The sequence below is a fragment of the Haemaphysalis longicornis genome, unplaced genomic scaffold (assembly GCF_048455015.1).
Source record: "Haemaphysalis longicornis isolate Haplotype H1 unplaced genomic scaffold, Haemaphysalis longicornis Haplotype H1 scaffold_11, whole genome shotgun sequence".
NCBI classification, from domain to species: Eukaryota; Metazoa; Arthropoda; class Arachnida; order Ixodida; family Ixodidae; genus Haemaphysalis; species Haemaphysalis longicornis.
In genome coordinates, this window is record NW_027526214.1 from 24,573,435 (window position 1) to 24,586,897 (window position 13,463).

Sequence of the window (13,463 nt, forward strand, 5' to 3'; positions counted from 1 at the left end):
ACAAAGGCAATATAATACGGTACGATGCATAATTACACAAATGATTGGCTTGAAACATACAAGGATAAACTTAATCGTATAAACAAACGAAAGCTAGATATGTCGAGAAAATATTGTAAGCCGAGGATTGATATTGTGAGTATACAACAAAGAGTGGGCTGAAGTGGCACAAAGATGGCAAAAATATGGCGCACGAAGATAGCATAAAAGCAATAAGAACATAAACAGGAACAAACCGATGCCCCATGGAAAACATACGTGCAGCTTCCTAAAGATGACACCATGAAAGCCGTTCTCGCAGCAAAGATGCAAAAAGTTCGCGTAACGCTCGGTGTGTTGCACTCTTTAATTAACGAGATTGATTCGGAATTGATGGCAAGGTAAAGTTAAATGGTTGTGACTTACACATAGTGCGGAAACGATTCCACAAACCAGGATAAGGTGTGTTGTGTACGCGTGTTATTATTAGTTGATCACAGTTTTGATATGGTCACAAGAAACTGCTAATAGGTGTGTAAAAATTGAAAGGATCGTAAAACCTGGAATTTTCATGTATTGACCCCGTGCGATATCTTAGTCTTGATGACTGATTTGGTGCACGCCAGGTAAGGAATATTTGCAATATGTTGAAGGAACATTTTTACAAAGACAAAGATTTATTGGGGTTGTTTTGGTTGTGATCGTCCAGACAAAAGTGCAGTAATTTAGACTAGAGGCAAATAGCGTGTAGTAAACCTGGAGTTTTACATAGGACATAAGCAGGCGTTGGAATAATGACAACGCTCCAGTACTTGATGACAACTACCTTCACTGCTCTTCTACACGTGAATTCCAGCTTAGGTGAGCGCAAAAGCTGATGCCGAATGATTTAGGCTCATGTACTAAAACAAAGTTGTGACCTCCATATATCACAGGCATTTACAGTTCAATGGGCTTGCCTCATGCATGAAATATTACAACTTTATTTTTAACAGGATCTATCTCTCTTTCATTGAGGGTTGACCGTACGCACAGCTTTAAAATTGTGTTGTTATATTTCGATACCATTTCATTTAAATTCATAAAAAAAATAGTATTGCGCTGTCGTCGACATGTATTAAAAATATTGCAATTATATCACTATCACAATTGACAAGAATATTGATGCACACGTTGAAAAGAAGGGAACCAAAATACGGCCTTGGTTACACATCTTGAAATAGAATTGATGATAGCAACCCCTATACGCATTGCTGGCGGGTTTTGGATGGGTGTTCAGCACCTCCAAAGGTTTCCGCGAACTCCAAATACGTACAAAATATCTCCCAGAATATCGTGATTCCAGGAGTCGAACAAAATGCAAAGTCAAAGAACAGGCCCAGCCTGTAAGCTCTATTGTTACTGTGGCGAACTCTGTTTTTTCAGTGTTAGCAAGACCCTTTCTGTCATACGTCCCTTTCGAAAGCCGAATTTTGCATTTGATAAGATCTGTTTGCGGGAGAAAGAAGTGTTATACGAATACAACCTGCTTTTTCTAATGCATTCGAGAAAACTTAAAGAGCGGAAATTGGTAGGTCGTTTTATATGATCTATCAAGGCGTTGCACTGCTGAGCATGAGGTCGCGGGTTCCATTCCCGGCCGCGGCGGCCGCTTTTCTGATGGAGGCGAAAAGCAAAAACGCCCGTGTGTACGAGATTTAGGCGCACGTTAAAGATCCCCAGGTGGTAAAATTAATCCGGAGCCCTCCACTACGGCGCGCCTCATCGTCTGCGTTGCGTCGGCGCGTTAAACCCTACAATCAATCAATCAATCAATCAATTATATGATTTATCATGTTTTTCATGTTTTTCTCCGCCCTTGTGTTTTACTGCAACCTGTTCTTTCTTCATTTCTTCACGAAAGCTGTCGGAAACTAGTACAACGTTGAGTAGACGCTTTAACACCAAAACAAAGCATTCAAAACGTAGTTGACTGGTTTTGTCTGCTCATTATTTATGTGTAGGAAGTGGCTATTATGTAGGTTCAAGAATATTCTGAAGATTTTAGCCTACTCTGTTGTACTTACAAACTGTCACTAATGCTGTATTCTAAAAATCGTGTGTTATATGCTTAAAGTTATCTTCTTTACAATCAGGTAAACGAACGTTTCCGAAGTATGCCTTAAAGTGTTCAGAGAGATTAGGGCGAGCCATATGCTGGCCGTTTATGGCCATACGCTCTGCAGTAGACATTTTCTGGTCGCGAGCGAGAACATTGTTTATCACCCGCCACGCAGCTTCTGGACGTTTTTTCTGTGATATCCCATAAAATTGAATGATAATACAAAACTTAAGATATAGATTTTTTCTTGGTGGGCACGTTAAAGTATTTAAAGGGCAAATGTTTAGTGTACACGTCAAGAAATGTTTCAAGAAATCCACAGAACGCCTCATTTACATTTGTCGTTCGTGTGACAGGGGACGAATCACACTTGCTTAGTTCAAGATTGAGACTGCAAGGCCGTGTCAGACAAGTGCTGCAAAATTACAGGCTGCAACGGACGACGCTTTCTTTCTAGTATAATCAAACGCACCGAATACAGGGCAGTGATCACTAATGCCTGAAGCTAGTGTGGAGGCGTGGCGTACGATTGATTCGATGTTTGTGATTATAGGTCAAGAGTAGACGCATTATTGAGTGTTACACGAGTTGAGGTAATAATTACATTTGTGAAACCAGTAAAACTGATGGATGATTTATTTTGGGGTTTGACGCGCCGATGGAACGCAGGCGATGAGGTGCACCCTAGTAGAGGGCTCCGGATTATTTTAACCACCTAGGGATCTTTCACGTGTGCCGAAATCTGGTACACACTGGCGTTTTTGCTTTTCGCCTCCAGCAGAAAAGCTCCTGCCGCGGCCAAGAATCGAACCCGCGACCTCGTGCTCACCAGCTCGACGCCTTAGCCACTGAGCCACCGTGGTAGGTAACCCGTAAAACTTATTCTTTTTTTTATTGTCTGTATTTGGTGTGTTCTTCAAGATATTCATGTTCATGTCGAAGCCATAAATAACAATAAAATTGTTTACTGAGATGTAATGTAGATAACGTTGCAACAAATTAAAAAATATATTAAATTTTCACGTGGGAGATCATATACGACAGTTGTAAACTCAGTGCTGTACCGCAATGTTATTATTTCGTAGTACTCAGTATCTCTGCAGAAATCTGGCACTCATTCATATGTCTGATCTCATTCATCATATATAGCAGCGTGCCACCACTGCGCCGCCACGGTTTATTTAGAAAGCAGGTATCAGAACCGGTTAAATAAGGCGTGTTGCACGCATTACTATTCCTTGTTTCTGTCATCATTATAATAGAAAATCGGAAACGGAAGTGTAAAAAAACTAAAATATTTTTTGATGCTTTGAAGAAGCTGAGCAAGCATTCAGATGCAGAACATAGCGGAAATATCGGCTAGATAGGGTAAGATGTCGTGATAAAAAACTCTTGATAAGTTATTTTGCTTGGATTTACACTTCGGTGCAACACCAGCGCATTTCATTATTCCAGCATAGGGCATTTTATCAAAGTAAGCCTCATTGGTGATCCCAAAAAAGGCAGCATCATCAGGCTGCCTCGCAAATATCCTGCCACCGAATGTCCCCACGGATTTCCAATTCTGTTCGTGCGTGCGCCTGACAGCCATACCAAGAAGTTGTTTCAAAATTGGACAGAAATTCTCATTGATGAAAATGGCATTCGGGCTGTCAACCCCGGTTTGCGAGAGAGCCAGCCTTGCTTTCTTGGCCTTTCTTAGCGTTATATGACGTTTTGAAAAGATATAAACTAGCTGACCATGTTCTTTTTTTTTAGATTTCTTGTCGACACCCCATGGCGAGACTCGATATCAAAAGCCGTTTTCGGTTCACAGATAGCAGTACCAATGATTGAAAGAATGTCAATTATCTGTTCATTTTCCCGCATCTCGACACCTTGAATTTTAACATTACAGTTCCTCTAGTGCTGTTCTTGATTTGGTGATGCGACTTCTAAGCTATCTAGCATGCCCTTCCAGAGTTGTGCATGTAGTACCGACAACCTCATTCTCACTCCTCCACTGTGCATTTTGGGGAATTTCGGGTTCTAGACTATTACTCAGTTGTTCAATAGCGCTGTGTGGGAATTCTTTGCTCATTACAGAGCTCTTGAATCTCGGTTCTTAACACTTTCTACAGTGATTCTCAGACTGTCTGCATTTCGTCTCTGCATATTCAAGCTTCGGTGACGAGGGCATCAAGGGGGTTGAATGTTCTATCGAGGGAGGAGACTAAAGTGGTTGTGCAGCCTCGGAGATGCCTTAAGACGGCGAAGACTCAGACCGCCATCGGGGGATCGGCTACCATGGCGGCGGAAAAAGCTTGAAGAAGCGAAGTGTCAGCGCATACCTTCTGCCTAAACGTGCAACAAAACATCATGGTGGTAAGTACCACCGACGATGCACGTGCTTTACGCAAAAATACAATCAAATGCCATTGGTTGCAAGGAACACCTGGTTGGAGCATACCAAACCGTGCCATGTGGTACCGTAAATAATAAAGGTACCCAAATAGAGGACTCCCGCCTCAGATCGAATGTTGTAAACACGAGAAATCCCCTGGATGTTGCCGCGAAGAGGAGTGGTAGCTCGCCCACAGTCGTCGTTTCTTTCGAGGGCCTGCATGTGCCGAATAACATGTGCGGTGGTCTCGTTCTTACCAAGCGCACCCTATAGAGAAAGCGATTCGACGTCTGGAGGTAGATCAGAAAGGTGGACTATCGCCGCGACGTTTATCCGAATGCTCAAGGGAAGACTTGCTTCGCTTGAGGGGCCGTTAAGCCTGAGGAAGATCATACGTGTATCCGCACTTGCATATTGTGCGGAGGGCCACATCTTACCGGTGACAAGGTTGGCAAAAATAGGTACAAGATTCCACATGTAGTTACAAAGAGGAAATAGGAGCGCTACATGGCAGAGCAGCAAATGAAGCTGCAGCAACGAGCGTCGCTCGGAGGTGAACAATTGAGATCACTGACGTCAGCAACCGCAAGAGGTGCTGGCACAGCTGTCAGCAGAACTGGTCCCTCTGCGAACATTCCGCCTCGAAGCGCAGGGGCGCTTAAGTAGACAGTGTTGTGTTAACCGTAAGCGATCGCAATGAAGGGTCTGCGTGACTTGGGCCAATGCAACAAGGAATATTGCCATGAAAGCACAGAGGGGTACCACCACCACCTCCTCATATTGTACCGCAACCAGCAAGACCATTTCCACCACCAAGAACGTCGGTGACTGCAGTAGCAGCAGCAGCAGCAGCAGCAGCAAGAAGATGGAACATAGGGTGATGAAGGCGTTGAAGGTATACAACAAAGATCTGTGGCGCAGAAACGACCTCGAGATGAGAGTCACTGGGCAAGACGTGGTTTTTAGATTACAAAGATAGAAAAGAGATCGCGGAAATCAAATCTTCTGACGTCTCGTTCTACCAATAAGGAAACGCCCGAAGCGGTATCGTGTGAACCCACTCCTAGTACCAGCAGTGATGTACACCCAACAGCCACCGCGAAGTAACCGGTACCCAAGAGACCAGAGAGCGAGAATCTGTACGAGCGCAAACTCAATGAACGGATGGACAACCTGGAAGACAAGATCCACCGAATTGAGAAGAATATTGTAGGGCTCGATAAATACGTTAGGACAACCTTCACCGAGATCATTACCAGAAAGTTCAACGACATCAAGCAGACGCGCCAGCAGCTAAAGAACGCCATACAGCAAATACCAACGCAGCAGTACAATTAGGAACAATTATGGCTGCCCCAGCAACTGCAACCACTACAGCAGTGAAGGGTCTTGTGACCTTGCACGGGAACTGTAATGATTTCGCTAGCAAGAGGGCAGGCTTGCAGTAACACATAACAAAAGTAGCTCCGCACATCTCTAGCGGTAGAGGGCTATGCACTTTCGTTTGCAAGGAACTCACCTTGATTGAACACAATTTGCCCCATTGTCAAATGAATGCACTTCAATCGATGTCGTTACAGGCAAGGAATAGAACAACCGCATATTTCTGCCGATTATTTGTAGTACCGCTTCGCACTGGAAACCAGTTTCAGAATCTCCTGCACCAACGCAGCACAACGGCAGAGACCTACAGGCTTGTTTGCGGGGATTTCAACGAGGCGAAACCGGCATGGGGATAAAACGACCAATAAAAGACCTCAGACTTGATGCGGCATCTGCTCGTTGAGGCGAAAACAGACCAGCATCAACGCGACCGCCTCTCATTTGGAATTCACAGATAAGTCAAGCAAAACGAGTAACCCGAAATAATCAGACACACAGGCAGCAAGTACTTCCAGGCTACTCCCATAAAAATGCATCCCGAATGCGGGCATTGAGACAACGATAAGCTCGACCATGACATCAGTGCGGAGGAGGTGCGAGCGGCCTTGCATGACCTTAACAGCATGGCCGCCGCAGGCCTCGACCTAGCCTTGGCCGGCCTGTGCCAGCCATGTCCCTGATCAACGTTCATAACAAGGACGGGCATGCAAGAGTCGTGGAAGCGGCCGAATACCACGAAGACTGGAGGCATTTCTGGCTGTTGTCATCGAGGCGTCGTTCGGCGCGACGAGGGTGGTGGCGAGCGGTCTGGTTCGAGAGGTGAGACAGGCGGAGGAGGCCGCCATGGCACTGGCCATTGCCGACCCCAGGTGCTAGACAGTGCTGTGTGTTAAGAGGGTGGCAGTGCGTAATTATACCAAGAACAAAGTGTGTGGTAAGGCTGCGCGCGTTCTGTTCTGGGCTGACCTCTAATGAGCGAATCGGTGTTTTAAAACGAAGTTTATCCCGGCGCACGCGGGAACGACGCATCGGAGAAGCACGAACAAATTACACCAATCTCCCCAAAGGGAACCATGAGTAGGATGCGGAGCGTCATGGGGGTTCCATTTGCGTTTCCATTAGGTTGGTTACCCAAATTTGCGTTAAAAGTAGTGAACCTGCAAACGCTCATCTGACGGGACTGTTGCTTCCATCCTACTTCATCTGAAGAAGCACGGAGTCAAGCCGAGTCAAGCGAAGCAAGTGCGGCACTTAAAGCGCGCTCCGCACGGTCCCCTTTATATTCACAGCTGTAGGAGAAGAGACCACGAGAGAGAGCTGCACTTGCGCGCGAGAGAGCTGAAGCGAACGAAGGAGGAGCGCGGGCAGACGGTAGGAGAGGAGAGGAGAGTACGCAGCTGTTTGGAGAGGAGACGAGCGCATGCACAGATGGTGTGCGGACGGTCGCCAGCAGTCCACAAGTTTCATACCCCCGAGCATAAGACGCTCCGCATCTAAAAAACCAAAACGAGATGACAGACGTAGTGGCGTCAACATAACGCAACCGCGCCTCTGCAAGCTACCGTCGAATGTGGTGTTGCCCGTAAAACAAAGTTCAGCGAACTTATACAGTTCCATCGCATGGGTGGAAGGACTCTCCCACCCCGCACCCGCGAAAGAACCGTGCGGGAGCAGTGCTGTTTAGACATCTTAAGACTGCGTTTCTACCAACCAGTGTTGATGAAGCAGGTGTGCTCATAAGTGTATGTGAGTTATGAATGCATTGTGTGTTAGCCGGAGAGGGAAATACAAAGCTGAAACTTGTCGCCTTACGAAATAAGTAGACAACAAACTAAGGTAGCTCAATGGGCCAATGCAGAAATTATGCTACGAGTAACACTCAGGGATGGGTAACGAGCGATACAAGCAAGATAACAAAGTAGGGAAGATATTACGGTTCGAATAAAGAAAAAAAATGGACCTATGCTGGCCATGTGAGATGAGCCGACAACTAGTGGACATTCAGGGCAACCGAGTGGGTACCAAGTGATTAGTGTTGAAGGGGTAGACCAATAACACAATGGAGGCGATAAAACATTGATGATGAGGATATACTGCAGACTCGCGCACCGCAAGACAGGAGTAGTTTGAGGTCAACATGAGAGGTATAAGTCGTGCAATGGACCTTATCAGAATTATATTATATATATATATACATATATATATATATATATATATATATATATATATATATATATATATATATATATATATATATATATATATATATATATATATAAATATATATATATATATATATATATATATATATATATATATATATATATATATATATATATATATATATATATATATATATATATATATATATATATATGTATACACATATAGAATATACGTATAAATATGTTTATATAAATACAGCGAATCAGAAAATGGGAAATGAGGGGCTCCGTAAAACTAAGACAGTAAATAAGTGTTGGCAGTCAAGAAAACCTCGGAAAGCAAAGGGGAGGTTGTGGTGGGTTATAGAAAGAGATGGAGAATTTTTTGAGTCGAAAAGAAAGTGGTTAAAAAATTCCCGCCGGGTGGGATCCGAACCCACGACCTCCAGAATACCTGTCTGGTGCGATAACCACTACGCTACCGGCGGGGCTGTTTCCCAAGCACTTTCTCGGGTACTTATGTTAAGTTATTTTTGTTTCCTGCACTTGGGGGTGGTAGCCAGCGCCACTCGGACTACTCGGGGTGAAGGGGACCTTCTTTTTAATCCCCGGGCCGTGACTCGAGTGTCTACGACATGTCGAGAGTGGTCTACCAGCGTTGAACACTCTTAAGCTCCCTTTGGCACAAAGACTGCCAGAACAGAGGCCCTCGCTAAGCATGTAGCGAATGAGAAAATTGGAAATGAGGGGCTCCGTGAAAATAAGACAGAAAATAAGGGTTGGTAGTCAAGAAAACCTCGGAAAGCAAATGGGAGGTTGTGGTGGGTTATAGAAAGAGATGAAGAATTTTTTTAGTCGAAAAGAAAGGGGTGAAAAAATGCCCGCCGGGTGGGATCCGAACCCACGACCTCCAGAATACCGGTCTGGTGCGATAACCACTACGCTACCGGCGGGGCTGTTTCCCCAGCACTTTCTCGGGTATTTATGTTAAGATATTTTGTTTCTTGCACTTGGGGTTGGCAGCCAGTGCCACTCGGACTACTCGGGGTGAAGGGGACCTTTTTTCTAATCCCCTGGCTGTGACTCGAGTGTCTACGACATGTCGAGAGTGGTCGACCAGCGTTGAACCCTCTTCAACTCTCTTTGGCACCAAGACTGCCAGAACCGAGCCCCTCGCTGAGCATGTAGCGAAATAGAAAATTGGAAATGAGGGCTCCGTGAAATTAAGGCAGAAAATAAGGGTTGGCAGTCAAGAAAACCTGGGAAAGCAAAGTGGAGGTTGTGGTGGGTTATACAAAGAGATGAATTTTTTTAGTCGAAATGAAAGTGGTCGAACACACTCAGCAGACATTCTTGGTCTGCACCTTAAGTTTAGTGCAAGAGGACATTGAGAACATCGAATATTTTCATTTATTTGCTTTTATGTATGGAATGAATGTACGTTTTCACCCAAAAGTGCACCAGAAGAAGTCCGTTTTTTTTACACAAATCACAACAATGCCTTGCCTGATATCATGATAGAGTATACTTCCAGGCTTCCTGGAGCACACTAAGCAAGTAATTTGCGATGGGTTCAGTTTAAAGCCATTATTGTATGTCCTGCTAGCGAGTTTGGTGACACCAAGCAGAACGTCATTGTATATATTGCCAGTACAAGATATAAGATATTTTTGTGTTGTGCACCTGCGTAAAATGATATAGAGAGGCTGACAATGCATTATGAAGTGAGTTCAGATCAACAAAGTCCTTCTTAGTACCTAGCCTTGGGTCGCTGTCTTTTCTTGCAAGTGAACTGTTTAAACAGGAGAAGCAACCTCTAACCGCAAGGTTCGCTGGGACATTATCTATCGTATTTTACAGGTTTCCCAACAAAATAAACGACCAGGTTTGTAAGGTTCCCGTACCGACAATGGTAGTCTGAGCTTTCCAAAGGACATAAAACGCCGTTCACAGAGCTGGTAATGGGTGGAGACAGCGCTTATATAAAATTCAAAACCCATCCTATGATCGTTGGCGAATCACACAAATAAAATCCTTACCTGGCAGCCCTTGAGAAGGCCATTGCAGCTCAAAATATACACTCTTTTTTGTAAATCATCTAGGAAAGTTTGCACTGACAGATTGTCCATATGATTACACAATAACCTACCTGCGAATACCGCCCTTCGTTTCCGTCAGAAAAGTCACTTCTATGGTATCAATACAAGGCGCTGAAAAGCATCCAGAAGCTATATTTTCCTCCATAGATGTTAGAGTGTTTTATGTGTGTCTTTGTTTAGGCGTTGTAATATATCGTGGGTAATGTTTTATGCCACAAGAGACATATGCTCAAAGAAGGGACTAATTCAAGAAGTAAGATTTCATTGTTATAATGGAGATTTGGTTTGTTATCCCGTCGGGACGTTTATTTTTCCGAGGATGTTTAGCATATGATAAATTGATTGCAAAGTGTGCAGAACTGGAAGTGTGTTCAAAGTGTAAGGAAAGTGTAATACTATGGTCTCCGGCTGTGTCCTATGGTGTCCACCAACGGTACACTACGTTTCGGTTCGTTTTCAAGTTTGCGTGCGCATGTTACCGCTTTATGTGCGTCAGTATATTGGTTTAGGGATGTCATAAATTGGCCCCTCCAATCCATTTTTGTCATATGGGGCACGTGCATTTGAAGTGATGTGCCCTTTAAAGAGATAAGAGTATTAGATGTGGGGTGCGGCAAAGGATGCTCTACACCTTGTTTTAGGCATCCCGCCCCCACCAACAATCGTGGATCAAGCATCGCCTCCCTGGGTTAAGCGGTGAACTGCAAGCCTGTGTACTGTAGGTCCCGGTGGCGTCGATGATGTCCGCCATGATGAGTTGGGCTGCTTCGGCTTAGGATGTGTATTGTCATGTAGAGGTCTCTGGGTATATCTTGCAGTTCACTCTGACATCGTTAGGAACTTATGAGAACTAAGGTGTTGGGAGCCTTTAACTATATCTACTATCACGACAGGAAAATGTTCAATGATGAAGAGATTTTTTCTGGTATCCGCTCACGAAATACAAAGAGAACTGTCGTGCAAATCACCTAGTGATGGCGTGAAAAAGGGTGTGTCCAATATTATGGTATGTAAGTTGCTTCTTGAGACAATCGCATGCTCCTGAGGTTTTTGGAATTTTTAATATGGCCACCTTGTGCACTGATACGGCTTGATCCCGACAAGGCGTAACGTGCATTGAAGACGCCTGTATCGATGAACGGTCTGGGGAGGTTTTCTAGAAGCGCCGGGTAATCTGAAGTTGACATGTAAAATCGGTAGTATCGAAATCAGAAGCACACTTTTGTTAGCACGTTGCAAACGTTTAATGTATAATTGCAGAAGCCTCATAGAAGCTGTGCTCTTGGATAGTGAACAATAAAGAAATTTTTGGGCAATGGCAGCCACACCCGCTCACGATGCTCTACCACCATACCTGCCCCTGTAATATGTGGTGTCTATGTATTCGAGAACTTCGTGTTTTTGCTATTTATGTGTAGTTCATAAAGACGCATGGGAGTTTGCTAAGAGGGGAAGTGTGCCATAGGAAGAGTCCATAATATTGATGAGGCCTTATAGTTGTGTTCATTGATGTTTCTGTGCCCATCGTCCTTCCCAAAAAGCAACATGTTTGTGGTGTTAATAGTTTTTCTTTCGAGGTTCTTGTTCTATGAGGGGGCGTTTAGGCTTCCACTGTTGCATTGGATGTTGATTCGAGTTCCTGGCATAGCGATGGGTCGGGGATAAACATACGCCGCGTATAGCGAGTATGCGAGACTCAGAAAGAGGCGGGCCACGAAGAGAGGGTAATTGTTGGGGTTGTAGCTTTGCTTCCTTTATAGGCAGTCATGCTTTGTGGGGCTGGGGGAATGTGGTAAACCAGCTTACAAATGGCGAGCTTGCCATAATTCGAAGAACCTTCGCTTCACATCTTTAGAATGACGCGTGGTTCTGTATAAGTATCAAAAGGCATTAAATTCGGTGTTATATCCATATACGAATCCGGTAATGCTTTTGTTCAATTGGTTTCTTACGCTGAACAAATGCTTCTGAATGAATTTTTCACCTGACCCGAGGCGATTCGTTGATATCCACATGAAAACGTTCTGTTAAAAATCTATTACCAGAACAGCATTCTCTTTTCTGTAGAAAGTAATGTTTCAATACCAGAACTGGGGAATATATTTTGTAAAGCAATAGCGGATACCGACACTAAGAACTGCTCCGTTCGCGTCTCGGGAACGTAATGTACAAAGCAATATGCATTAAAATTGCAGACTTGCCCCATTCAAATGAGATTTGGTAAACTTCGGCAAGCCAAATATATTTACCAATTAACTGGTTTGTATTGTTGGGCTTTATTCGAATGGAGAGATGGTTGGTTTCTTAAGCTGAGCACATGCTTCTGAATGAATTCTTGCCCCTGGCCCGAGGCCATTGGATTCTATTCACATAAATAGAACGGCATTCCCTTTATACCATCAGTTGAACGGCAAGGATAATATTATCAGTTTTGCAAAACCAAGCTGGATGCCATTATAGGACAAATATTAGAGCAATAGAAGGTATGTTGAGATTACCTTTTTCCTACGCCAAAGTGTATGATAGTTGAACTAACCGCTGGTATTTGTTTTTCATTGGGGATGAAAGAGATTAGTGTATTTTCTCTGAACTAATTTGTTGCCAATTTATAAGCCATTGCAATTAATTCAATGCTAATCATAGAATTGTTAAAACACATTAAAAATTTGCGCTTAAGGTAACGACTACGGTCGATGAAACGGAAATAGGGAAAGAAAAACTCATCGTTTAAAAATAGGTTTCGCTGTATAGCCTATGACTTTAAAAGTTTTCTTTCTATATAATGCTCTGATGCGGTCTAATAGGATAGAAGTTTACCAAAACAGTAACACCGTAATAAATCTAAAGAAAAAAGCACTGCTTTTGAAATAAGCACTAGGTCGTTATGATATATTGGCACAAGTGCCTGCATTTCCACCTTCAACAAGAATGGTGGGTTCGCAAGCTCTGGGCAAGACATGATCTGATTTGTTAGCTAATTAGCAGTGCAGGGGATGAGTAGGTGATGAAAAGGTAATGTTCCCAAACACATTTAAAGTCACCCAAAGGTGTGACAGATACTTCTTGTGGTTTCTTGGCAGGTACCAAAATAAATGTCCGAATGGTGCTTCCTTCTTACGCAACAGTACCCATGAAATTTTTTTCTCCCTAAAAGTACATATAATAATGTCATTGGTTTATAGCACTCCTTCCCACGACCAACTCCTGTTCGAAAGATAGCCAGTTTAAAAAAAACAATGACTGAAAATACTGACAAAACGAATTCGTGATATATGCAATACTGTTATTTAGGATTTTATTTATGTAGTCCCTCGTCCATTTTTCTGAGACGCGTACTTTCGCAGCGGCTACAT

The 13,463-nt window shown here is 43.6% G+C and overlaps 1 non-coding gene across 1 annotated transcript; it reads right to left on the minus strand.

Moving 5' to 3' along the window:
• Positions 1-8,891: 8,891 nt before the first annotated feature.
• Positions 8,892-8,964, minus strand: Trnat-ggu (transfer RNA threonine (anticodon GGU)). Its single transcript has one exon. It is a non-coding gene; the product is annotated as a tRNA-Thr (tRNA).
• Positions 8,965-13,463: the final 4,499 nt, after the last annotated feature.